The sequence below is a fragment of the Corvus kubaryi genome, unplaced genomic scaffold (assembly GCF_017639235.1).
Source record: "Corvus kubaryi isolate FWS band 111438036 unplaced genomic scaffold, C.kubaryi_AGA036_p1.0 37394, whole genome shotgun sequence".
NCBI lineage: Eukaryota > Metazoa > Chordata > Aves > Passeriformes > Corvidae > Corvus > Corvus kubaryi.
The window spans coordinates 8126253-8152123 of NW_024581133.1; positions in this window are offsets into that span (position 1 = coordinate 8126253).

Here is a 25871-nt window from a genome sequence, read left to right on the forward strand (position 1 = left end):
AGTCTGGGGCCAACTCAATTTCTTTCATGTAGCTGATGAAAAGAAGAGAGCTGGCCTGTGCTCTAGTTTTGTGGAGTGATGGAAAGCCTATAATCCTGAAATGGAAGGGATCTTCAAAAGTCATCCAGTCCAACCCCTCTGCACTGAGCACAGACCTCAACCTAGAGGCAGGGTCTGCTCTTCTCCTATCCAGATGTGATCTTACTCCTGCAAAGAGCTTTGTTACACTAAGGAGAAGCTGAGGCCTTGTGTCTGGAAGTCTTCAGCTGCTGTTGCTGCAGACTTCAGCAGTGAATTGGAGCTACCATCCGTTTGCTGATTATATTGGACAAAAGAAGCAAAATTACTATCTACAGCTGAGTCATGTGCTCTCTTAGCTTCCCCCTTTGGAAGAGCAATTTTTCAACCACTTCTTGCCAGGTCTCAATCAGAGCCCTTCTTAGCTGGAATTACAACAAATGGGAAAATAACGGTGCTTACAGCATTTAATTACCATGGCTGAAATATTATTGTTGTCTCTCTTGGCCCTGACATGGGGCTAGAATTCCTTAAGGTGACATTTTCAAGGCACAATGAGACATGTTTTACATGAGATTCCTTAAAACCCATCAATTATGCATGCTACAAAAACTTGTTACTGTACTCCAAGGACATGATCCAAACACCAATTGTGGTTATTGGAGATCCACAGGACTTGGATCATATCCTAAATCAACACTATAGCCAGCTATCAAAGTAATAGCTTTTTTCTTTTCATCTCTGACTAGGTTCTTTAAAGGTTGAATATTTTACCTTTACTGTCTTAAAAATACAGATAAAGCCTCTCATTTTATGAATGTTTTTACACTTTTTTTTTTTTTCTACTTGGGTAAATTAGCAAAATTTAATCATTTCTATAGTATAGAGTGATTGAGTACATGTGTGTGCACGTGTAGGTCATCCTCAAATATGTTTGTAAGGTCTCAAAAAAACTTGTATTTGTACATACCTCTTATCCTTTCATTAATTAAAACCAGGATACTCCATATTAAAAAATGTAAAAAAACAAGTTTTGAGAATATTAGCCACATAAGTAGCATGAAACACACATGTCCTTTTCCCCTGTCCAGAGCAAAGGGATGTTGTAGCTTCCTTTCCTTCAGTGAAGTCTGACCAACTTGCTTCAGGTTTTCTCCACTCTTATGTTAGCACCAGGAAGTTATTTACAAGCCTCTTATCAAAAGTTCTTTTGACACACAAGAGAGTTGTGAATTATGTTGACACAGCCCTTCCACATTTACCACCTTGTCATAAAAGTTAGAAGGATTGGCAGAAAAACACCCAATAAGGGAGAAGTTTAGTTAATGCAGTGGATTAGCCATTGCTTTTTGGTTTTTTTCTTTTCCTTCCCCTCCCTTTTTAAATTTGAATATTTAACACCAGGAGAGAAACCCGTCCTGTTTTTCAGCTGGAATAACAGCAGTTTCTGTTTCTAACCTGGGAAGAATGTGATGGGGATTGAAAAGCACCCCTGTCCTATTGTTAGACTCCCCCAGCACTGATCCTTGCTTTTAACATCATAATGAAGGATGCTCTTTAGTGGATTATCTTGAGAAGGGATTAACTCCTTCAAGACTTCTTAGGAGGCAAGGTGTTTTGAGCCCTAAATACACACCAATTGCCTGCTTAACTTTTCATCTTATTTTGAAAACTGCCCAGCTGGAATTCAAATTCTTTTCCATAGAGCTGAATTTTCTTAGTAGCAAAGTTTGAGTCAGGGGCAGCAGATGCTAAAAATAAATACTGTTCATTTAATCGCGTGCAGCCAAATGTTTCGGATACTTTGCCGAGACAGGCATGGCAAGGTAAGACTCAATCAAAACTTTTGCTGCAAATTCAGCAAACCTTTAAATTCTGTCTCTGTCCCTCAGGCACATGAAATAAGCCTCCACGGCCTAACCTCTGTTACAAGGCTTTCTTTTTAACACGACAGAGAGACATAATGTAGTCGGATAGATAGATATAGTACAGTCCACGACACTCATATAGATTTCATTTTTAATTTGTGCTAATATATTGCTTCAATAAGGAATTAATAGGACTGCACATGGATGTGCCTTGTGATATTTATGTTGTAGTCAGACATCCATGAACACCCACAAGAATGTGCACACATAGATAGATATATATACACACGTATGGGTACACACCCTGTATGCCACCCACAACCCTATTAATAAGCACATATATATATACATATATATATTAGATTTGGCCACTATGTCTTGGCTTTCAATATCATTATCAGCATTGTTTTATGACACATTTGCTGTAGAATACAAAATGCCTAGTCAAAAAAAAAGAAGCAAGGAAAGAGGACTAATTGGTCTATAATTTATAATCAAGTGACTTCTTCAACTTATGCTTTTTTATCTTAATAACCATTCATTTGTTATTTGCCTAATTTATTGGAAGAGAAATCTTGTATTTTTTCCTGCAGCCAACCTTGTCTCCATTATTAACCTGCTCCTTTGTTTCGTGTTCCACTTGGCAAGGGAGAAGGAAGAGTAGCCCCAAGTTTTTCTTTCTTTCTTGTTATTTTTCACTTTACTAAAAACTTGCTAGGTTTGAAGAATTTAAAATCTTCTTTTTATTGACAAGGGTTTTTTCCATTTCTGTAGGATTGGCTGAAGGGGTGGGGATGTGAAGAGTATTTTTCACTAAAAAGCAGAAGAAACTGTTACTTTGGAGAAGTTTTTCGTCTTTTAAAGGAAGGAAGTTCTCAACTTGCCTGTTTTTCTCTCCCTGTTTTTGTCCTTTCCTTCTCCACCTTCTGTAGCTACAAAATAGATAATTTGCAACTTCATAAACAAGGTTTTTCAACTGGATTACCCAGACTGGAACTTGAGAAAGAGTTTGCTAAAAGTGACCAAACAGATGATTCTGAGGGCAAGTGAGTTTTCTCCAGTTTTAACAAATGGAGAAGACCCAGGTGCACTCTTATTGTGAGCTAAATGAAATACCCTCTTATTCATTTTTGTAATAATAACTGTATTTCACAGACTATGCTTTAATTGTAAATAATCCCCCACATTCTTTCAGTGTAAACTCTTTAAGGAGTCATGAATTTTATTTATACTCTCTCACTCTTTGAGAGTCTTTTGTTTATTTGCTGTTTAGTTCTTTGTGAAATAACACTCCCAGAAGAAAATCCCCCTCTCTGCTTAAGGAATTAGCCCAGAGACAAAAGCAGGGAATTCTTTAAGCCTTGTTTTGTGCTAAGAGAAATGTTTGACATTTCTGTGGAGAGGTGTTTAGTTTGGATTCATTAGGTCTTAGGGACTCTTTTCTCTTTTTTGGCCTTTCAGTTTCTGTCACTGTTTTTTTTCTGTGTTTGGTAGACTGAAGAGAATTTACCAATGTGTAATTAGGTTTCCTACATTTGAATAGCAAAATCCAGTTGTGTTTTAAATAGGCAAGCTAAGCATTCCCCTCAACCAGCAGGCCCAAACCTGAAATCTGCTTTGTGAGCGGACGAAAGGACGGCAGAAGGAAGAAAAAGGCTTCCCCAAGGTTACTTAATGCTTGAAACAAACACCAATAAGGCTCCACTGGTGCAATGCCATCGGCTGTAGCAAAGGGGGAAGCTGTGGTCTTGGAAAACACAGTTTCCCATAAAACTGGGCCTTACAATGGCAAAAACATATGTGTCATATGTAACACACTACTGCTTCTTCCTCAGGTTTGTACAGCTGGGAATTTATCAGCATCAATTGATATCGTGTAATACTACTTTTAATGGAATGTAACAGCTTTATGAATAAGTTACATCAAATTAGAATCATTAGCTCAGCCCAGCGTATTTAAACATTTTGTTGAAAGCAACAAAATTGTTGATCCAAGGGCAAAACTATGAGGCAAATTAGCCTAAATTTACATAACACTAAGCTTTATTTTTGGTTATGAAACACAGGTAAGGCCGTTAGGAGGGAAATGGGACTGAAAATCTAAAACACAAAAGTAAAGCATGGGTTTGCAATAAGAAATTAAGAGGAAGTCAGCCACTGAAACAGCTGTTTTGACCATTTTGAACTGTTTGTGTAGGTACTAGCGCTGGGCTGCTTTTCTTTTGAAAATGGCAGAAAGGAATGTGCTGGCAATTTCAAATTTTTTCTTCCCAGATTCTTATCGAAGTGGGAAAATCGTCCAAACTGATCGTTCCTTAAACAGTTTCCATTTTCAAGCAGTCAGCAAATTTCTAGTGAATAAGGAATTTTCTTTAAAAATAAAATCCCAGCAGACTACAATTTGAAACCTTGTTCTTAGCCAAAGCTGTGCTTGTAGGTAAAAACTGCCTGAAGTTTTCCACTGGGACTGTGCAACATAGTGGAAAATCAGAAGGTTAAAGACCAAGCAGAGTACAAAAAAATCAGCCCTAGAATACACACACACCATCCCTGGACATTAACATCACAGTCTTACCAGATTTATCTTTGTACAGAAGCTTTACCTCATTTCTCAGTTTTCTTCTTTAAATGTAAAGAGCCTGTTAAAGGACATTTTTGATAATGAGTCCCCTACTTATTTAACCATTTCATTCAACATTGCCCAGATTTATTGACTGTCAGAGCTTTCTTCCTTTTCTGTTTTCTCTAGGACTTCCATTCTGGGTGAGTCACTGCTGAAAAACAGTGTTATTTAGCTGGCTTTTTAATGCTACAATAGTTATGAACTCCAGATCATTCTTTATTTACTAACTGACTGCTGCCAAATACACCCAATTCATCTGGTGGAAAGACTTTGTGCAATAGCTGACAAATCTGGAATATTCTTCATTGGTATATCTGGCAGTAACCACCTGTTGTGATGCCAAACATACAGTGTGAAACATATCTGGATGTTGACAGACTTCAGCTTCATTGCAGAGCATCATTGCTAGAACATAAAAGTTTGCATTTCTGCCTTTCAAATATGCTGAACACCTGCTCCTCTCATTGTATCCCTACTTATTATTGCTTCTTTGTCTTTAATTCAAGTCATAGTTGTGCTTTCTGGTGGATAGAAGAGCTCTCTGGAGTGTTTCCACTGACTTTGGTGATTTTGATGCTGGTCCCAGAGGTATAGGTGCATAGGCTTTTTTAAAAAGCTGGGTATCCTTTGCACAGCCCTCTGCCAGTATGTTCCAAAATGCCATTTCAGACAGTACAGTTTCTCCTGTAACACAAGCAGGGGTGATCTAGAGCCCATGACTCCTCTCCTGGAGGAACAAAAGATGCTGAAGGGAGCTGTTGAAAAGTATCAACCTGTTACTGTGAGGCTGGGTTTCACCACAAATGTCTTCTTTTCCATTTAAAACTTTTGACTGTGCAAAATGTGAGAGCCTTGGATGCTTACTTAGGATTTAATATACATTCTAGTCTTCTGACAGCAAGGGTGAAGGAATCTACAAACAATTGCTTCTCAAGAGGCTACAGCCAAAAGAAGTAAGATGACAAAATATAAGAGGATGTGGACTTCTTTTCCCCTTTCCCCTTCTTTTCCCCTTTCCAACTAGTAGGTAGGCTCAGAAAGGGACATGACACGTGCCCTGCTGTCATACCCAGAGCTCCACAGAGAATTCAGAGGACTTATTGCATATGTTCTTGATGAAGGAACCACTACCACAGGAAAAAAACCCCAAATATTGTTTGTTTATTTGTTTTCCTGTTCTAAAGACAATATGATGCTGAAAATACTTTGGTTCTGAAATAGGTCAAGGGCAATTCAATCCCATCCAATGCATTCTTTCCACTTCTGTAGGCTGTGCCCTATCTTATATGATACTACAAGATCCTCCGCTTTGGCTGGGAGAAGAAGGAACAAGAAAATCTTAGGAATCTGGAGCTGATCATATAAAGTCTTTATGCAAATAGGTGTAACATCAGCTAAAGCCATGTCCTTAGTTCCTCATTCTAATTTTAAAAGAAAATATATGAACAACAGATGATATTCAGTTCTTATATTGAAGGAGGCAGGGACCTGCTTCAGAAGTCTCAATAAGTCTTAGATTAATTTTTCATTTCTCATTCTCAATTTTTTTTTAATAAAAGACTGTAACAATTACTATTAGGTGGGGAAAATAAGACATTATCTTTAAACATAAAAGAAATCATAATTTCATTATTTTTCCTGTATTTCATGTGTTCCAACATTTCCTGTAGGGCAGTATCCCACTCATGACAGTGCTCACAGTAGAACTTTTAGAAAAGGTGCATAAAATCCTGGATAATTATGGAGTGAATTTCCTCCTTAACTCTATTAGTCAGTAGTTGGCTTCTATCCTGAAGCATAATTGTTTATATCCCTAATGTATGGTTTCATCCTGTGTAATGTAGCTGCGGATGGTCTCATTATCCATATAAGTGTTTAATAAATCCCTTTAATCCCGCTAAACTCATGCCTCAAAGATACTGTATTTTGAGGCAGTGAGTTCCACATGTTAATTAACTACTATAAAAGAATGATCCTAAGTATAATTTTTGGATAATTTTTTCTTAGAAGGTTCACATAAATTCACTTTGACACCCAACTTTGCTGTTCCTTCTGTTTCAGTAATGATACCCCAGTCCTTCAATCAACCAGTAAAAAACTGGTGTTTTCCAAACAGTTGATTTTAATTGAGTATTTTAAAGTACTCACAGAAAATGGATGCCTGCTCTGTCTTCAGCAGAGATATCATCAGAGACAGGATTTTTTTCTTATCTGCTTCATGCACTGAAGCAGAAACACGACCTGTGAGCCCAATTCAGGTGGGGTGTGACTTCCCAGACACTTGGCATATGGTGCCCCAGGAGAGGGGACATCCTGCCTTTTTGAAGGGCAGAATCTCCCAGTTCCTTGGCAAGTTTTGTTTCCAATTTGGGATACAACATCTCAGCCCAGGAGACCGGCCTGGACAGGCTGTTAACCAGTCTTCTGCCCTGTAAAGGATATCTCCTGCACAACCTCAAACTAGAACACCCTGTTCTGGCAGTGATCATTCACCTCCAAGTAGCAATATAAGGTTCTCCATCCATCACACCTCTGAAAGGAGATGACATATCCTGAAATAAAAGATTAAAGGTCTATCAACATCGTATACAGTAGATCTGATGCCATGGGACAAATATTTAAGACACTGGTCAGGTTTTGGGAAGTGAAGGAGTTCAGGGTGCTGGGCTCCAGTGCTTAGCCTTGCTCTGTCACTCTTCACCTCTCCTTTCCCTCTTTTTCCAAACTACCATTTCCATTTCCAAGCCAAGCCTTACCCCTACCATGAAACTAAATTATTTCAAAGTCTAAAGATTAGAGGTAAGCTTTAAAAGATGAAGGGTGTGATATCTAAAGCACTCAGAGGTACCAGAAAGAATATAGACTGATTTCTAAAAGAGGATTTCAGCCAGAAAATGAGCTAAAACAGTTTGGATATTTGCACACAGAAGTAAAAACTCCTCAGAAGCTCCCCAAAACATACAGATTGCTCCTTTATTGTTATTGAATGAAGTTTATTTATACCTTCCATTGCAGCATGGGCCATAGCTCTTTTATGGGAAAGAATTAAATTTAATGTTATATTTTCCAACAATTTAAAATGCTGATCCTGCTTTTCTCCATATATCAGCTCTTATTACTCAATAAAATTTTGGGGTGCTGTTTCTTCTGAGGTGGACAACACAAAAAAAATCAAATATTTAATTTACAAGATGAACCAGAGAGGATCTGTGGGTATTGTTAACAAAACCTATCCCACTTTTCTTTAATGGAAGTCAGATCTGAGGGGACTTTAAGTTTTTATTTTAGGATATTGTTTCCATTATCATTTGTTGGTTTTCTTTTGTTGCAAAATGGACTATTTTGTGAAGCTGGCTGTCACTTTTGAAATGGAAATCATGATGAATTATGGCCCATTTTCCTTACTATGCTTTATCAAGCTCATTAGAGATGATGCATGGTCTGAAGTTAACGAAACAAAAGACAAAAAGCAGCAGAGGAAGCTTCTCTTTCTTACAGCTATTGCTTACATACGAAATTAAATCATCCTGTTGCACTTGTTGCACTCAATGGCCACCTCTTATGGGCATATTGAACCCTCTCACTGTGGCCACAGCTCTCCTCTAATCAGAACACAAAAGCCCCTGCTGCAAAATTTTAAGGGCATAAGTTATCCCAAAACTTTTGTTCCTCATTGTCACTATCTCATTCTAGATTCATTTTGACAAGGAATGCACACGCCAAGAAGCTTTTCATATTTTTACAATGTTAAATGTGAAGAAATGTGAATTTGTTCTGGAAAATAAGGTTTTGGAGAATGCATTTCACTGAAATAACCGTGTAACAAAAGATGTTTCCTAAATCTCATAGATGGTGATGCATCTTATCCAACAAGCCAAGACTTTCATCCAAAACGAAACAGCTGTGGTGTAGTTTTCAGGCACTTAATATTTGCATAAACACATTTTTCCCCTTGCAACTTGAATTAATCTTTATATCAATAACAAAGCAAACCTCCAAACAATTGTTTGAAGGAAAGAATTCAGTAAGTTTTTCAATATTGGAAGAAATTCTGCTTATATATTTTAAAGGAAATCTAACTCCTGTAAAAAATATTTGAACTTGCTGGAAGTGTTTGGTAGACATGCTGCCTTATATGGGCCCTGATTCAGAAAAGCACTTAAGCACACGCTTAACTGTTATCACGTGTTAAAGTGCTTTTCTGGATAGGGATCCATTCTTAAATCTTAGGCAACGGGGCTAATCCGGCACTTCTGAAGAGGCCAGTGAAATGATGCTCTTTGATTTCACTGGACCTTGTCTGACCACTCCACTCAATCAATAGCCTGGTGCTAAAATATGATACTGGAAAAATGGGAAAAACATTAAATAGGAGTGTGGAAAGGCAAGTGTGCTGTCAAAGGAAGAATGGCTGTTACTGGCAATGTAACTTTTAATTTGAAAGGTAAAGGCCCTTTTATTATGTCTGAAGTGCATTAATTGGTACAGTGCCCCATGACTATCTATTGTAATTGTCCACAGGCTGAAAAACTGACATTTAATCCAGGAAAAACAGGATTTAATTGCCAAAACATGCTGGAAATTGTAAAGCAAGAACATACATCTGGCAACATTGAGGTGCTGGTGTTTTGCAAGCCATCTTCCAGCTTGTTCCTAGAGTAGATGGGTTTGAGAAGACTCTGCTGCCTGTGGCCTTTGCTTAAAGCTGCCAGGAAGAAGGAGAGAGTGTGCTGCACTTTTCTACTAGTTTAGGTTGTATCCGCATTTTCCAAGCTCTGCTCCAAAATGAAGTGAGGCTATTATTTTGTGCAGTCACTGCTGTGGTTTTATTTGAATTGTACATTTGCCTTTGTAGACCCCTGAAAATAAAACATCTTGAAGTTGATGAAAAAGGGGGAAAGAACCTTGTTTGCATTGGACTTGTTAAATGTGCAAAACCAGTGTGGTCATCTTGATAGTTAAATAATGGGAGGAATTGCGTGAGGAGGAAGCAAGAAAATATTTTTCTCTACTCCCACCTTTAATGCAGAATCACCACGAGCCTCCTTCAAATCCATTATGTTGCCTTGGTTTTGTCTAGACTGTGGGGATAAGGCTTTGCAGTGCAGCCCACAGCCTGACAACACCCAGCCGTGATTGCCAGCCCTCCCCACACGAGCACTCAGGACTCCTTCCTACGGAAACCAAGGTCCTCAGGGAGAAAGAGCCTGGCTTTTGCCCCAGCACAGATTTGGGATGCAGCCAGGGCATGCACCTGGAACCTGGATGCCGGGAAGTATCTGCAAATCTCACAATTCAAATACACCCTTAGTTCTTCGACCTGTAAAATGGGCACCCGAGCTCTCATCAGAGGTCAGGAGCTCTCATCACCTGTCAGAAGCATTGAGAGGTTTATTTAATTAGTGTTTATAATGCTGATTCAAGATGCCAGATGCTACAGTGCTGAGTTCTCTCTGTGTAGCTACATCAATAGCTAAGGAGGAGGGAAGGCACTAAAGACATGCAAAGCATTCTCAGCTTCTTGCTGATGCAAATTGCTGCAGGTAATTAAGAAAAGCACTACAATAGAAGGCAGTAGAAGTGAAAGCTTAAACTTGAAGAAATAATGACTTTTTTAGAATTTAAGTGAAAAATTAATCAACTAGTAAAAAGAACAGCATATTATAAGCTAACTCATTTTTTTATAATTGAAACACATGGGCTTGCCTCTAAATTGCTATGAAAAATAACCAATAATGGTTTATTTCTTTAGACCTATCATGGGGCATAATCTTCTTCACGTGTGTCTCTGAAGAGTGGAAGTTGCTTAATACAGATTTGGAGAATCAAGCTATCAAAATGCCTCCTTACTCAGCTGAGAAGCAGATTTTTTCTGGGCTGAGAGATGTCATCTGAAACATTCAGAGCAAGAAACTCTGCCAGCATCAGGACTCAGCTTTTCCTATTGATTGCTGCACAGCATCCTACAGACACATTTTTCAGATATAAAGGATCCCATGAGGTTATATATATATATATATATATATATATATATATATATAACGTAGATAGTAAAAAAAACAAGGAAGCATGGTGTCAGCTGAATGTCTAGGAGCAGAGCATCAATGGCCTCCAGCTTCTCTCAGGACATTTCCAAGCCCTGCTCAGCCTTCCCTTCATCACAGTGTCAGGCCTACTTCACAGAGACCAGCAAATCACCATTTTTCTCTGTAATTCTCCACTCAGGCATAGCCCCATGCAGACTTGTGACATGTCCTAATTGTGCTGAGCGATATCACACCTTAATGACCGGCAATAACCTTTGTTTTATGTCCAGGTTGTTAATCCCTTTATAAGGGCCATAGCAGCTGTCAGATGAGGTCAGGCATGAGTTCTGATTTTCCACTGCTGCATTTTGAGAAATAGTTTTTAAAACTCTTGAGCAATTCTCTTTTAGCAAACAGCAAAGTCCAGATATTTCCCCACTATCACTCCATCACAAATCTGTATCTGTAAGTAAAGAAGGAGCGTGTTTTCAGATACTAATTTAACACTTCTATAATTACACAGGGATATGTAAATTACAAATCTGTATTACACACTATAGGAATAAGGCCAGAAGAGGCTTTAAGAAGTTGTTTGTACTAAGCACTGCTTTGAAGCAGAAGCAGATCTAAAACATCCCTTACAAAGTTTGTTCAACTCATTCTTAAAAACCTTTAGCACCCAGGGAGGCTGTGGAAATTGCTAATGTGCTCCAGTGCCATCAGAAATCTTTCTAACTGGAATCCTCCTCTTGCAAATTAAAGACATTCCTAATTTCTTGTCCAGTTCTTAGTGGACATGAATAATTGATCTCCTTCCTCTTTATAACAACCGTTTAAATACTTGAAGTCTGTTATCATGTACCTCCTCAGTCTTCTCTTTTCTAGACTAAACAAACCAAGTTCTTTCAACCTTTCCTCATAGGTCACTTTTTCTAAACCTCTCATCATTTTGGTTGCTGTCCTGCGGACTCTCTCAGATTTGTCTGTGCCTTGAAGTGAGGTCCTGAATGCTGGACTCAAAATTGCAGCCAAAATCTCACCAGAGGCTCAGGAATACGTGCCACACTTCTATTTCACCCTGGGATGACGTAGCATCCTACTACTGACTTACAGTCTGTGGTCCAGCTCTAACCTTCCAATTTACTTCTGCAGAACACCAGTTATACCTTTAAATTTCCCCCTTTTTATTGCAGTACTTTCAAGACATCTTTATTGAATTGCAGGTCACTTCTGAAATTTAATAGAATCATTCCGGATTCTAATCCTGTTCCAGAGGCGCTTGCGCCCTGGCAGCTCAGTGCCACCTGCAAACTTGATAAGGCCATGCTCTATTGCACAGTCCTAGAGGCTGGTGAATATTGAACAAACCAGGCTTAGGATAAACCCTTGTAGGATCCCTAACGGCACAACCACCCAGTTTGATAGCAAAGAATCGACACGTACTCCGAGGAAGGTTTTCCGGCTTAAAGTGGTTACGCTTCTCAGCAATTAGAGCTGGGGAAGGGGCGAAATATTCAGATACAGAAAAGAGTGAAAGATAAAACTTTGGAGCAAGGATGCTATAAGATCTTAAAAATAGTAAATTATCTTGCATCTAAATGACCATAATACGTCTTTCTTATTGTGTCTACTGCTGCGCAAGCAAAGCTTAATGTGATGCTTAGATTACTTTAATAGCTTTTGTTAATAAGGCAGTTTTCCCTGCATTTTTTATTTCATTTTAGAGTGAAAGCAGTCCAACCAGTGGAGAGGGGATAAAATCATCTCGTGGTTGTATCTCTTATGTCTTTTATGTAACTTAGATATCTGTTAAGTAGTAAATTGTGGAGCACTTGTGCATGGAGCTGTAGATGGAACCTTAGAGAGTGAAGTGCTTTAGCCTGACCTGGGCTAAAGGAAGGTGCTTCCCAAAACACAGGCTTCAGTTTAGCCTGGATTGCATGGCCTGTAGCAGGGAGAGCTTATTCTAGCCAGTGTTTTACAACTTTTTGTCTCATTTTATGGGGTTTTGCTGAATGTTTCATGTTCCAGACACCAGTTACTTAAGTCTGCAAGAGAAACAGTCTGTGGCCACTGGTTTAGATGTCAAGAGTGAAACCTGTATGAAATGAGATTATGAGCATCACTTAAAGATGCTTACAGGCTTTCAGTTGCATGAAAGGAAGAGTATGTTTCCCCTTCTCTTTGAATATTCTATTCACTTAGCCCTTTTTCTCCTAGTCAGCATCGTGCTTCATAGAAGAGCTGATTTTTCATCCAACCACAGGTCTGAGAAGTCAATTTGTTTCAGTAGCTTTGATTACTACCAGCAACCTTCCTCCTGGAAATTCACAGCATCCAGTGAGTTTCAGTAAAGCACACCTTGAACTGCATTTATAGCTCGCCACAATCTGATTCTGGATTTAAAACACCAGAAGCATTTTCAGACAGGCAAAAACCCACACTTAAAACAACAAGGGCTTGTTTGTCCACTCAAAGTACCTGATTGAGGAAGTGTCTGGTAAAAGTAACAGCTACTAATGTTCTGAAAACACGGAGACTGGGAATTGCCTTAGGAAACAGAAGGTGTCCATGTCTAGTCTGGAAGTCAATGAAAGCCCCTCTGCTAAAGCTCCCAGTAGGATGTGTATTTCCCTCCTGTTTCAATTCACTTCTCATCCTTGGTTTTTGTGTCTGCAAAGGGAATCAGCAGGTGCTGACCCACTTGTCACACCTGCTTGTGGGGTTGAGGATCAAAAATGGGAACTGTTAGATGGCAGATACCACATCATGGCTTAAATAAGTATAAAATACAAGTTAGGAAAGCCACCACATAGTCATAGAAACTGAGATGGAGTTTAACTTCTTCCATCACACAGTTATACCGGGTCATCTGAACAGAAAAGTAGGTGATCAATCCAGACACAGGTGTATCATTAATATCAAGTATATATTAAATCAGTTTTTGCTCAGAAAAATTAAGAAATTGTAGATTTGTCTGGGGAAGAGAGAATAACAGGAGATACTGTCAAGATAGTTTGCCGTTGTTTTAATATACTTTTAGGTAAGCAAAAGTCCCTTTTCTTTATTTTCTGTTTATTAGAGAAATTAATGTCAGACTTTCTAAAGTACCCTGGAGCTTACAAATGAGGACTAATTGGTTAATATCCTGAAAACGTAAGAAACTCTATAAATAGTGATTGTAAGGAGCCTGAAAATGTTACCAAACAAATGTGCTAAACCTAAGAAGAAAAAGTGGCTGAAACAGTGAACTTGCAGAGACATTTTCTGTGCTCCTTCTGCTTTGAGTAACACGAACACAATCTTCCTAATCCGCCGCTCCTGCTCTGACATTCCAGCCTCATGCATAGCCATTGGCAAACTTGGAACGTGCATCCGGTGCATTTTTTTGGTTGAAATGCTACATCTGGCTTAGCTGGCAAGTGTTACTATGCCTCTAGAAAGTAAGCCAAAATGAAAAAAAAAAAAAAAAAAAGAGGAATCTTAACTACATGCGGGAAAAGATTGCTGAAATATACTGTCCCCTTTGTTTCCTGGAAAACTGAAACTCCATTTATGGCCTCTGACCTTTGGAAAGATGGCCCCAGAGGAAAACCAGCTACCTAAGAGTTAATGTATGCAGTGTACTGTAAGTATTTCATTAATTTGCTTATTAAAAACATGAAAAGCTTTTGCCTCCTTGACACCCAAACAAAAGGCAAGCAATTGGGAGACTTTTGACCCGAGCTTATCAGATGACTGGTGTAATGCTGTCAAACCTTCCCCACTGCATGCAAGTAGGGTCACATTTTAGAGGTGTTTATGACATCCTAAGGTTCATAATGCCTATCTTTGTCAACACGAGAATGATGCAGGTCAACTGGATGGGTTAATGAGGCTGAGCACGTTAGGAAAAACATACAAGAGAGATGGATGTCTAAATTAAAAATTGTAATTTAAATAACCTATAGTGCAAACATGTTCTACCAAGAGATAGAAATATCACAAGTTGCTTATACTTATCATAAACTTTGGTGCCCACTGGTATAAGTGGACTTAGGAGCTGGATGTTTTCAGTTGTAAGGCAATATTAGACAGCTTTGAAAACCCAAGGACAAAAGTGTTGTGATAAACTTCTTATAGTTCTTGCAATTTCCTTTCATCCTTTTTGAGAGCAGGACTGTATATCATCTTCTTAAATATCTCCATAAACAGCAATTTCAATGAAAATGAGGGGGGGAAATTGCCCAAATAGTTTCACAGGGCAGCATGATCTTTGGGGGGAAAGCACCTAGGTTGTTCTTAAATTTTGCAACAAAAGAAACAGGCACAAGCTCAGATCATTTAAAATTCATTTAAGAATATTTGCACCAGATCCAAGGAAAAGGGAAGTGAAAAACAACTAACACAGAAAACATTTCCAAAATCTGGAATACTTTCAAGATGTCATAGGCTACATCTACTTTCTCAAGGCAGCTGTGGCCACAGGGGCAGATCAATAGATTGGAGCAGTTGGAGCTGAGGGTTCTTTATCTGCACGATGAGGGAGATAGAGACAGGGTTGCTTTAAACTTGATTTAGCCCAAATCCCCAAACTGAAATATACCATAGTGTGATTCCAAGATTTCAGGAGGTCTAGTCATTGGTTTGGCCTCTTATTCCTGTAATAGGAGTTGGAGAACATTTGGCACTTGCCTGGATCAAAGCCCCCAGTTTAGTTTTCTCCAAACAGAATCCAGATTATGTGCTGCAAAACCACTTTGGGAAGTGAACTACTGCACAGTAAATGGGACAGTCTGGGGGATGTGCTTCAAAACAGCATCACTGCTCTGAATCACAGCACTGATGTGGATGCAGTCATAAAAGCCTCCCAAAAGGCAATTTAAAAACAAGCATCCCAGAGGAGACATTACTGGCAATTCCTGATTCAGTGATAAGCCTGTTTTTCAGGATGGAGAATTTTTCTCTAATAGCTTGATCCTCTGAATGCACATACTCTAAATCACTGGACAACATGTTGTGAGGATCTAGCCTAAGTGAAGCATCTGAAGTCGTTTGACTTCTCGTTCCAAATTTCAGCCCATTGGTTGTTTTGGGTTTTTTTCCTCCCAGTAAGCATCAGCTGAAACATACAGGGAATAACAATATTCTTTGTGCAAACATTTTAGGGATTTTCCATGTATTAAACACGGAAGTGGTACATGTGAGTATACAGAAGAATACTCCCAAACATTTTCTCTGCCAGGAAAATGTAGTGGAATAGATGTACACAGGGAGTTTTCCTGTTCTTCTACATCAATGCTTCTGAGCATTAATGAAAAGGCCCCTGATTTTAAACTCCTAACAATGCCAATATTTTGTTCAACCTAAATGTGTCTTCAACTTACTTTGTCAGAGGAGTGAGACTTTTCAGGGAGTCTAAGTAAAGGGTCTAAGACAGGAGAGAAGTAACATGAAAAACAAGGTGTTGTGATAATATGATAAAACCAAGACATATTCTTGTTAGATTTTTTTTTTTAACCTTAGAAAACACCAGTGCTTTAAGACAATTGAAAATTCAGAGAGATTATTTTAGTCCCAGATTCAATGGTGGTTGCTTGGTTGATCATTTTTTTTCCTCAAGATAAAGCTATTATTATGATGGTATTATTATAATGATTGTCTTAAAAGCTTTCTTATTCCCACCTAGCACTTTCACAAATTCCTTCCCTCTCCCCCTCCCCAGCATTAGGGCTTCTTGGAATTTTTAGTATTTTTTCAATTATTTGTAAGAAAAACACAACGTCATTATATTCAAGTTTTCCCTCACAGAGATTTAGGGCTACAATCACTGCTTAATTAAGAAATGCCAAAAATAAAAAAAAAAAAAGAAAAATAGTACATCTTAAAAAATAATAATGTTAACTTCTAGTTAGTCTGATCTTATATGTGGGAACTATTTTTCAACATCTTTTTGATGGTGTCTGTGTGATATCTTCTGAGATGACAATGAATCCACACAGAGGATTAGCACACACTCCTCTACCAAATTTAGAAACCCTACAGATAGATCTGCACAGGAGAGTGCAGAAAAGCCCCAAAAAAGAAGGAAGGTACTTTAGGTACTCCAGCAGGTCCCCAAAACCATCTGAGGAGTTAAAACATGGAAGTGTATCTTGTTGGACCCGGATCAAGAGCTGGATTTGATGATTCTTGTGGGTCCCTTTCAAGTCAGGATATTCTGTGATACTCTGAGTTTAGAAGGACTAAAAGTAAGATTTCATTTTGTCACCCTTACCTGGCTCTATGATCTCCCACCTTGATATTCGTCATAAGCCTCTCTACACCTGTATTTTCTCAGCAATTACCAGCATCCCAGTGATATCTTTGGGATCACAGCTAGTGACTCAGATGGATCTTCACATGCCAAACAAATTGGCACCAATATGCTACACTATATTTCAAAGACATACTAACAATATTTTCTAGTCAGGAAACAGGGTCAAGTATGTATCCATACAGATAAAATTAAGTATTCATGTCTATATTTATTAATCTTTGTCTTGACTACCGAATTTTTTTCAGCTTGACCCAAATTTTCTTTTTTTAATTTATCTTTTGCAAAAAGCAAGCTCAAAAAAGGTGATTTTTTGTTATGTACTTCTGTGAATTTCACGTGTGTAATTGGACATTTTCAGAGCAAAACCCAAACTATATCAAAAAAAACGGAGCATCACACAAAGTGAGATTAATACGGACCAGTGGAAAGTTATGGAAATTCACAGAGTTAATGGTGAAAGAGACCATATGTCCTCTGACACCCTGGCTTGATGGAATGCCTCTCCATAAATGCTTCCTTAATGCATCCCGTTGTGCCTAGGTGTGGGATGACGTATGGTCTGCCTCCGTCCTTTCATGAGCTTTCATCCCTTTCATTTACAAGCCGTGTGTTCTCATAATGAAGATTTTTCTGTTAACCAGAATATTAGAAAAGGGCAATTAGGGCTAATTGTTCAAAACCTTTGTTAGATGCACATGCAAGCCTATGGGTAATATTTGGATACTGGCAACTTTGGGAGTGGTTTTGTCAGGACTCTCTATAAATCAAAATATAACTTTTATCCTTTCCCTTTTCTCAACATCAAGGTTCAAAGCATTTGCAAAGGTGATTACTACTCTACAACCACTTTTAAGCACCCTACTCTCTGATATGTTCTGATAACAAGAGTTGCACATTTCTTTATCAGGACAAAAGAATTCCTAGCAGATTTTTATTGTTACAATCACTCCCAGTCAGTTCCACGTCAGTAGGGCCTAAATAGAGCAGCAATACACAGGAAGACATGGTCCCTGCCTCAAAATGTTTATGATCTAATTAAAGACAAGACACAACATGTGAGTATAACAAATGTTCAACACAGGTTCCAAATGTAAACATACGGTAGATAGGAAAATGGCCATAAATTCCTCTATCAAAGATAACGCCTCTCAAAGTCTCTCACACAGACTCTGTAACATGAAACATGTCAAGAGGAACAACTGGGGAGGGGATTGCACATGTTGGTGCTGCTGCTGAAGATTCAAGTGAAAAGTAATGCAAACTTCAAAATTTTTGAGTTATTTAGGAAATACATTCAGCCCCAGGAAGATAAAATATCCACATGGTTGTGATTCAAACAGATGGGATTTTTCCAGAGTGGACACTCCTATAGAAATATTTTCTAGCTGATAATAAAATAATAAATAGAAAAATGTGTGTGTTTGCGGCTGTTCTCTGGTTTTATGTTATCTAACATAGGAAAGACATCTGGAGTGTTGGGTTTATGGTTTGTTTATTGCTTTATTGTTTTGTTTAAAAAGGTAATCTTGTCTCCTTGGATCTGGTAGTGGCTATGAGCATAACAGATTGTGAACCTGTGAGCAGAGCAGTGGAGCTAGATGTATGTGGCATCCAGGGAGGGGCAACCCTGAACTTGTACGTATTCAGAGCTGCTTTGGGGCCATGCTCCAAGTGAGAACCACAGACAATTCCAAGAGCAAGCAGCTAAGCTCTCTCCAGTCACCCTCATGCCAAGATTTAGCACTCAATGCATTCAGACAATCCACAACCAGGTCCCTTTTCCAGCCAGGGCCTCTGAAAATGAACATGACACACCTTACAAACATTTCTAGCTATACCCCAAGTCATTTGCTCCAACAAAACTCAAAGGTCACGTCCTAAATTGGCCCCAGGAAATGAGAAGGTTCAATATTTTGCTCCAGCAGATTATTTGGGCTGTGAGCTTTTGTTCAAGTCACCTTTGAAGGTCTTGGAATAGCTGGTTGTTCTGTGACCACCCTAGCCTCTCCCCCTTCCCCTGGTCTATAGAACAATCATAAGCCTCAAAATCAATAATTAAAGAGTCAGCTTTACCAACAGGTAATATTCAGACTCACAGGTTCAAAATGTAAACATAATATAGGAAGCAAAGCAGCTGTAAATTTATCTCCTGAAGATAATGCCTCTCAAAGTCCCCTTTGCAGACTTAATAAAATAAAACAGACCTGAGTACCAAAGGGACTGTGAAGCAGTCTAAGGAGCAGGTTGGAAATATCCAGGCTGCTTGGGCTTAGCTCTGCCAACCAGCAGAGCTTCCCACTCCCAAATTACCCCACATGAGCCCCACGTCGTTTCCAGTAAGGGCTCACTTAGCTGAGCCCCAAGGTGCATGGTCTTTGTTGGGCTGGATATTGAGATTACAGATTCTGCAGCTTTTTTACTGCAGGGATTATTTCTGCTCTTGGCTAGGACTAAATTCCCCCTCTGCTGTTCATGGGCTCTCTGCTGTGAGGCAAGTCTCTGCTCAGCTTCCCTCACCTGCCTCTAGCAGCCTCCATCACTCCATGTTTCATGAATAGATATAAAACCCCACTGTGCAAAATACTCTATTCACCCAGGCACTTGCATGCTATTTGTTATTGATAAATATCAATATTATCATCATTAGTAGAGCAGAAAAATTACCATTATTATCTACTTAACTGGCTGCACATACAAAGGGATTTGGTTTGTTGATTTGGGTTTGTTTTGTTGTTTTTTTCTGGGTTTAAACTCTATTATGAGAACACTGTGAAAGAAATAAGGAAAAAAAGGAGCACTCTACCATATGAAAAACTACATTCAGCATCTACAAACAAATTAAAATCACATATGGAAAAAGTAGCTTCCACAAGAGAGAATTAATGAACAAGCACAGTGGCCCAAGTTCTGCCCTTAGGTGAAGTCAGTGGAGAAAAGTGTGTATTTTTGGCCCATTATGCCTTTTCTTACAATGTTTTCTTAATATAAATCCAAATCTAGGGACCTGATCAACTCCAAAGTTTCACAAGTTTTCTCTTGAGCAATATGAAATCTTATGGAAAATGATTTCTAATATCACAGAAAACAGAACACGTTCAGTACAACTGGGAACACACTTATTTCACACAAATGAAAGAAATAATCCCGCTCATTCTAATTGGAGAATATTTTTCTGGGGCAGTGATTTTGTCAGCTGTAAAAATGATTAATGCTGCAATTCAGCAGGATACTTAAGCACATGTTCAGTCAATTCCTATTCAGCAAAGCATTTAAGTACTTAACTTTACGCACATGCTCAGGAATTTCAGCATGGGCTCATGGGCCGGATACGGGCACATGGAGCATCAAATGACACAGTGGCATTGAGGAGGTTTCCAGCCATTGCCCAGCAGACGCGGGGTACAACACACTGACCTTCCTCTTGCCATGGGCTGCTCTCAATGCTCTATTAAATAAGTTTTGACTAGGAAATAGAGCCTAAGGCAATATTTTTGTTATAAACCTAATACAACGGCATTTTCAGTGCCAGTGGCCACAGACACAGCCCAGTCCCTTTGCTCAGGGTGTATTTTCACACCGAGCCATGCTCTGCTCCAAAGCAGCATCAATTTGGATACAGAGGCAACCACACTGAGCCCTCCCAGGGCAGCTCAGCTCCCCACTTGCACAATCCCATCTCCTCTCCACATGGACTGCTGAGGTGGAAACAGCTCTGGTTGGAGTTCCAGCAGGCAGGATGTGTGCTGGGAGAGGCTGGGGGAGCAGAGCGGGTCACACGCGCTGCAAGCACAGGCACGAGGAAACACGTCTCCCTCTCTTGCTCGGGGACAAGTGCAGACACATGCCTGTGGCTGCAATGACAATATGATGTAAAACAACAGCCTTTGTGCATGCCCTATGGAAAAACATTATCTGAGGAGAGCACAGGGAGCAGGGAGAGCAGGGGAGCTGTTTCTGTCGCTGGAGGAGGGGAATATCCCCACTGGTGGTGAAGAAGAGTGGGGACAGAAAGAACAGAAGTATGGCCAAGCACATCATCAGGCAAAAAATCTCTCTAAACTATCCATAGAAGGCTTGAGCAGGGACAAATCTACTATTTGCCAAACTGTTTGGTGGCAGTTACCATCTTATCCAGATGTTCAGATGATCATAACATTCCCATATCTAACCAGATGGATCCAAATGTTTCACTGTATTTTTTTCCCCAGTTCCCTTAAACATGGGGGTTCAAAAACAGGTGTCCCCAGTGTGAAAATGTCTTCAACCTTCAAGTAAAAATACACAGAGGGCATATCTGCATAAGGGAAAAATAAGACTTTTTAAAAAAATAAGTAGTTTTTATAAAAGCATGAGAGAAAAGTACATGTGTGTTACCACTGACCGCCATAAAACCTTTAGCCTGGGAAATCTGGAAGCAGATGATGTTTTGTTACAGGGTGGGTGTTATTTTTCCCCTGTTGTCCAGACATCTGTTGAAATCAGAGCTGGATAAATACTTTCAATTAAAGTTATACAGTCTAAGCATTTCACGACATCTTTATGAATTTTTGAGGAACAGTAATTCCAAACAGTATCCAGTTTTTTCTTAAATTGTGCATATCCACATGTATAGAATTGGAAGCCATCTAACATCTTTAAACATGTATGAAAAGAGGTCTTTGGTGGTGTCTCTAAACATTTATCTGAGCAGAATTTGTAGAAATCTGTAACATACAAATATAAGTTAGCAATCAATAAGCTGCTAGAAGCTCTGGGGGCAAATTTCTTACTGTTGAAACCACAGTCCTTTAGTGAAGGTAAAACAGCACTTCTCTCACGTGATGAACTTAGAGTAACCCACAGGTTCTAAAAAAAAATGCTTTTGATTTAGAATACAATTCAGTTTCAGCTTTTTAATAAAAACAAGAAAAATAACACCTTTAAGTAACCCACAGAAAATGCAGCATGAAATTTAGTGCAGAGGACTTTTGGCATGAAAAGCTGAGCTACATATTCAGGATGGGTGGCCCAAATACAGATGCACATAGAAATATTTGTCTTTGACATGCCTGATGGAACACCAGGAATGAACAATTTCCCAGTACCTGAGGAAAAAAATTATATGCAAAGGACCTATTTTTAAGGGAGCAGCTACAGATTAATAAATATGTCATTGTGATGGAAACTTTATGAAATACCAAAATTTTACCCTATAAATGGTGTCTCATCTTAACCATGGAGCAGCTCAGTTTTCTCTTCCTTCCCCCAACACTGAAAATAAAAATACTATTTCACAGAGGACGAAAGGGGAATAGCAATATTTTTAGTTCTGGTCAAACTTTGCAAATAAGTTCAGGAAATATTTTTAACTTCACTTGCAAAAAAAAAGTCTTTCAACATGTTATTTAGAAATCTTATATCATCAAGAAATATGTTTAAAAATCTATCATGATGATAATCATATAAATCAGAAAATATTTTAAATGTGTAAAGTCAGCCTCTCTAGGGCAGTTTTTCATCCTTTTTACCAAGGATAAAAATGTAATTTGGCACCAAAAACATCCTAAATATTTGTTAAAGTCAATCACTAAGCAGGAAAAAAATTACATTTTTATTAAACCGAGTAAGAATAAACAAAATGGGAAAAAATAGACAGCCTGAGGTATTTCAGAAGGGATGGGAGGGTCAGGGAAGCAACAAAGTACAAGATCTTGGATATGAGAAAGCAGGGCACAGTAAATGAGAGAGATGGGAAGAAGATGTGTGGGACAAGAGTGGAGGAGATGGAGTACGATTTCCTACAAAGGATATGGAAACAGCACAACAGAACTTTTTTGTTTCAATTTTATTTTAAAACCACCATCCTGTCTGGGTCACAAGTTAGCACACCCTAACAACTCAAACTGGCTCTACGAGTTTTCCACTGCTTTAGACTGGGCTACTGTGTTGAACTTTAAAACCTGTTTTTCCTGTGGTCAACAAAAAGTCAATGAAAAAGAACAATACAGCTCCAAGTGCATTTTTGGCCTGCAGTTGATAACATTGTTTGAATATATTTGCACAAAATTATTTCTGCTATACTTCTATGGTCATACTCAGATTCAAGTTATTGATGAGAAACTGCATCATTAAGAGACCTACCAGCAATAGTCCAGTTGTTTATTATTATTATTATTAATATTATTATCATCTTTCCTAATTTAAATTCAGATTCATTTGGTTCCTTTCAGAAATCAAGCCAGGATAATTTCGAGTGTATCCAAAACCTACTTTACCTGGAGATACCTGTCTCAAGCCATATAGGCAAGAGGATTGTTAAAAACAGATTTTAGGAGGAGAGCAACTCCTCTCAGAGATTCAGGCTGAATTAATTTTCATTTTCATTATGTTGATTGTACTTACAGTTAACTCATTTCTTAAGAAGACCAATAAGTCTTGCCCCCTTCCATCCTGCAGGTTGACCCAGGTGAACCAACTCGAGGAGTTTGCACAGACTGTTTGCAGAAGTGTTTGTTTAATAGACTGATTAATATAGACAGGAACTTTCCAGAGCCCTAGAAAACACACAAGTCTATAGCAAATTCCGTTAAAACTTGAGAAACTTTTCTTCTCCCCTTATCCTGGCTATCCCTGTGTGCCCATCATACATTTCTTTCTTGCCCAGTGCTGGCAGTGCCTTCCACACCCTCTCTCACTCTGCACTTTGTGACTCTGTGCCAAAGTTACAAGGCCTCATACAACACTTCTATTTTCAGCCCTTAACTGCTCCTTCTCATCTCATTTTCTGAGCAAGATAACATCATTTTCTGGAGTTTTCGCATTTGTTATTATTTCCGAACTGATGAGCCTGTCTGGGATTGGTGGAATCACCTGCGGATAGCATGGACTGTAATTTTTGGCATTTGCTGTAACTGAGCTGTTATTTACAGATATTTTTTCCATTATGAGCTAGCTGAGAGTACACCTGCAACATTACCAGATATATGGTTTACTTGCTGTGCCAGTTACAGAAGGTAGCAGGTAAACAGCGAAACACAGCAGGTTCAGCTTCTTTGTACTTATTTCCCCACTTATTTTCCACCAGTCCCAACTGGTGTAGTGCCCCTCTCACATTTAACATTCCTACAATGAAATCTGTTCCATTAAGTTATCCTTAAAAAGCCACTGTCAAGGATTATTATCCTACCTCTCTGTATTTATATACAGATGGAGAACCAACGGAAAGATTAGGTATTTTGTATGAATTCCCAGCATATAAGGCCTGTTTGAAATACCAGGCTGACAGTGTCCTGACCCTAAGGGGACCTCAAGGAGCTTCCCAAGGAGTCCCATGAGAGTCCCACCATGGCAGAGTGCCTCCAGCATGGGCAGGTCCTTCACCTCAGTGGTGGGAGCAGAGAGGAGGCTCTTTCTTTTCTACCCATCTTTTTCATGGACATGTAGGACTATTCACATCCAGCCCAATGTGAAAACAAAGCTGACTGATGCATGAACCCACTCCTATTCTCTAAGTTAGGATCAGCCCTGTAGGATCCTGCCCTTTGAGAGAATTGGTTTGCTCAATAATATTTGAACTTCTCCCTTCCCCACTCCAAAGTCTGAAGAGTCTTATAGCCCTCCTGAATGCTATTCCTCCTTCCTACACATTAAAACTCAGGAACCCCCTCTCCTCCCTGCCCCCTCAGCTGCCGCTGTCCAAAACAATCTCCTGGAGGATAAATTCTTCAGGAATAATAGACTTTCAAAAGGCCATGAAGATAAAACTTAGTAAAGAAGGAAGGAAAACCAACAATGGGGCACTGCCCTATCTAGGTTAAATACATATTTTGGTATATATACTATTTACGCAATGGAGCCTAATGGCTGCTTCAAAAGCCATTAAGGTGTATTAAGTAAATACATAATTTGGTACAGGAGCTAATTTTGAAAGCACATTATTCTGTTTACAATACATTCTTTCAGGTCTGAAATCTCCTCTTCTGAAGTGTCTGAAGAGTGACTCACAAATGGATCCTTAATCCACAGCTAGGAAATCACCTCCTAAAACCAGACCGGCTGTCTTAGAGTTTACATAGATGGTTGGAAAGAAAAGAAAAAAGAATCCATATGAAATATTAACCAGCTGAGTGCTCTCCAGTGGACTGAGTCCACGGGATAAAACACACCACCAGTGATACTCTATCCACCTAATTCACAACATGCCATCTGAAATACCACGGCATGTGAGATCCACATGTGAGGGCATGCACTCTCTACGGCAGGAGAAGGGTTAGAGGAACTCTGCCTTTCACTGTGAAGTAAAATAAATGAAATGAAAAGTGATGTTTCAAGAAAGATCTATTTGTGTAGCACAGTACGTGAATTGATGTAATAAATGACAACAGTAATTCCTTTTTAGAGATTCATCCAAGCTAAGGCTGCAGATCCAAATGCTCAGATTTTCAAAAAGTTTGGTTCCAGGTTTGAATTTTTCAGTTTAGGTCAGCTGTAGCAACAGTAAACGTGCTGTTTGCCTTTCTATAGAAGATTGTGTGCCAGTGTTGAGACCTCCATGAACCTCCTAAGTATTTTTGAAGGGAAGACACAAACATCTTTTCTTTTTATGGTGTGCATTTTGCAGCAGGAATTTTCATCTTATGATTACAAATGCACAACTTGGCCCAATCCCCAGCTGTGCCTAATGATTTCAATGTCAAACCAAAATAAGGGTAATCCATAGGTGTTTCTGGGGAAGGCTGTGCACTTCCACTGCTGGCAGCACACATAGCAGTCGACTGTAGACTGAAGAATGACTAACTAATTTTTGTGTGTATTTTATGACTAAAGGGGAGCAGTATTTGTTTTTGAAAGTCATGATGTGGGCTAAGAGACATAAAACTTTAACCTGATCTGTCTGAGTATAGGTTTGGGGGGCAGGAAGTTCTGTGCTCCAAATCCAATTATCCACAAATATTGACCTGTCCTCTTATACAGAGGACTCTGGCTACTTATCCTAAAACCAAGTCACATAGGAAGTTGTATTAGAGGGTCTGGGGACCAAATTATCTCAATTTTTCCCC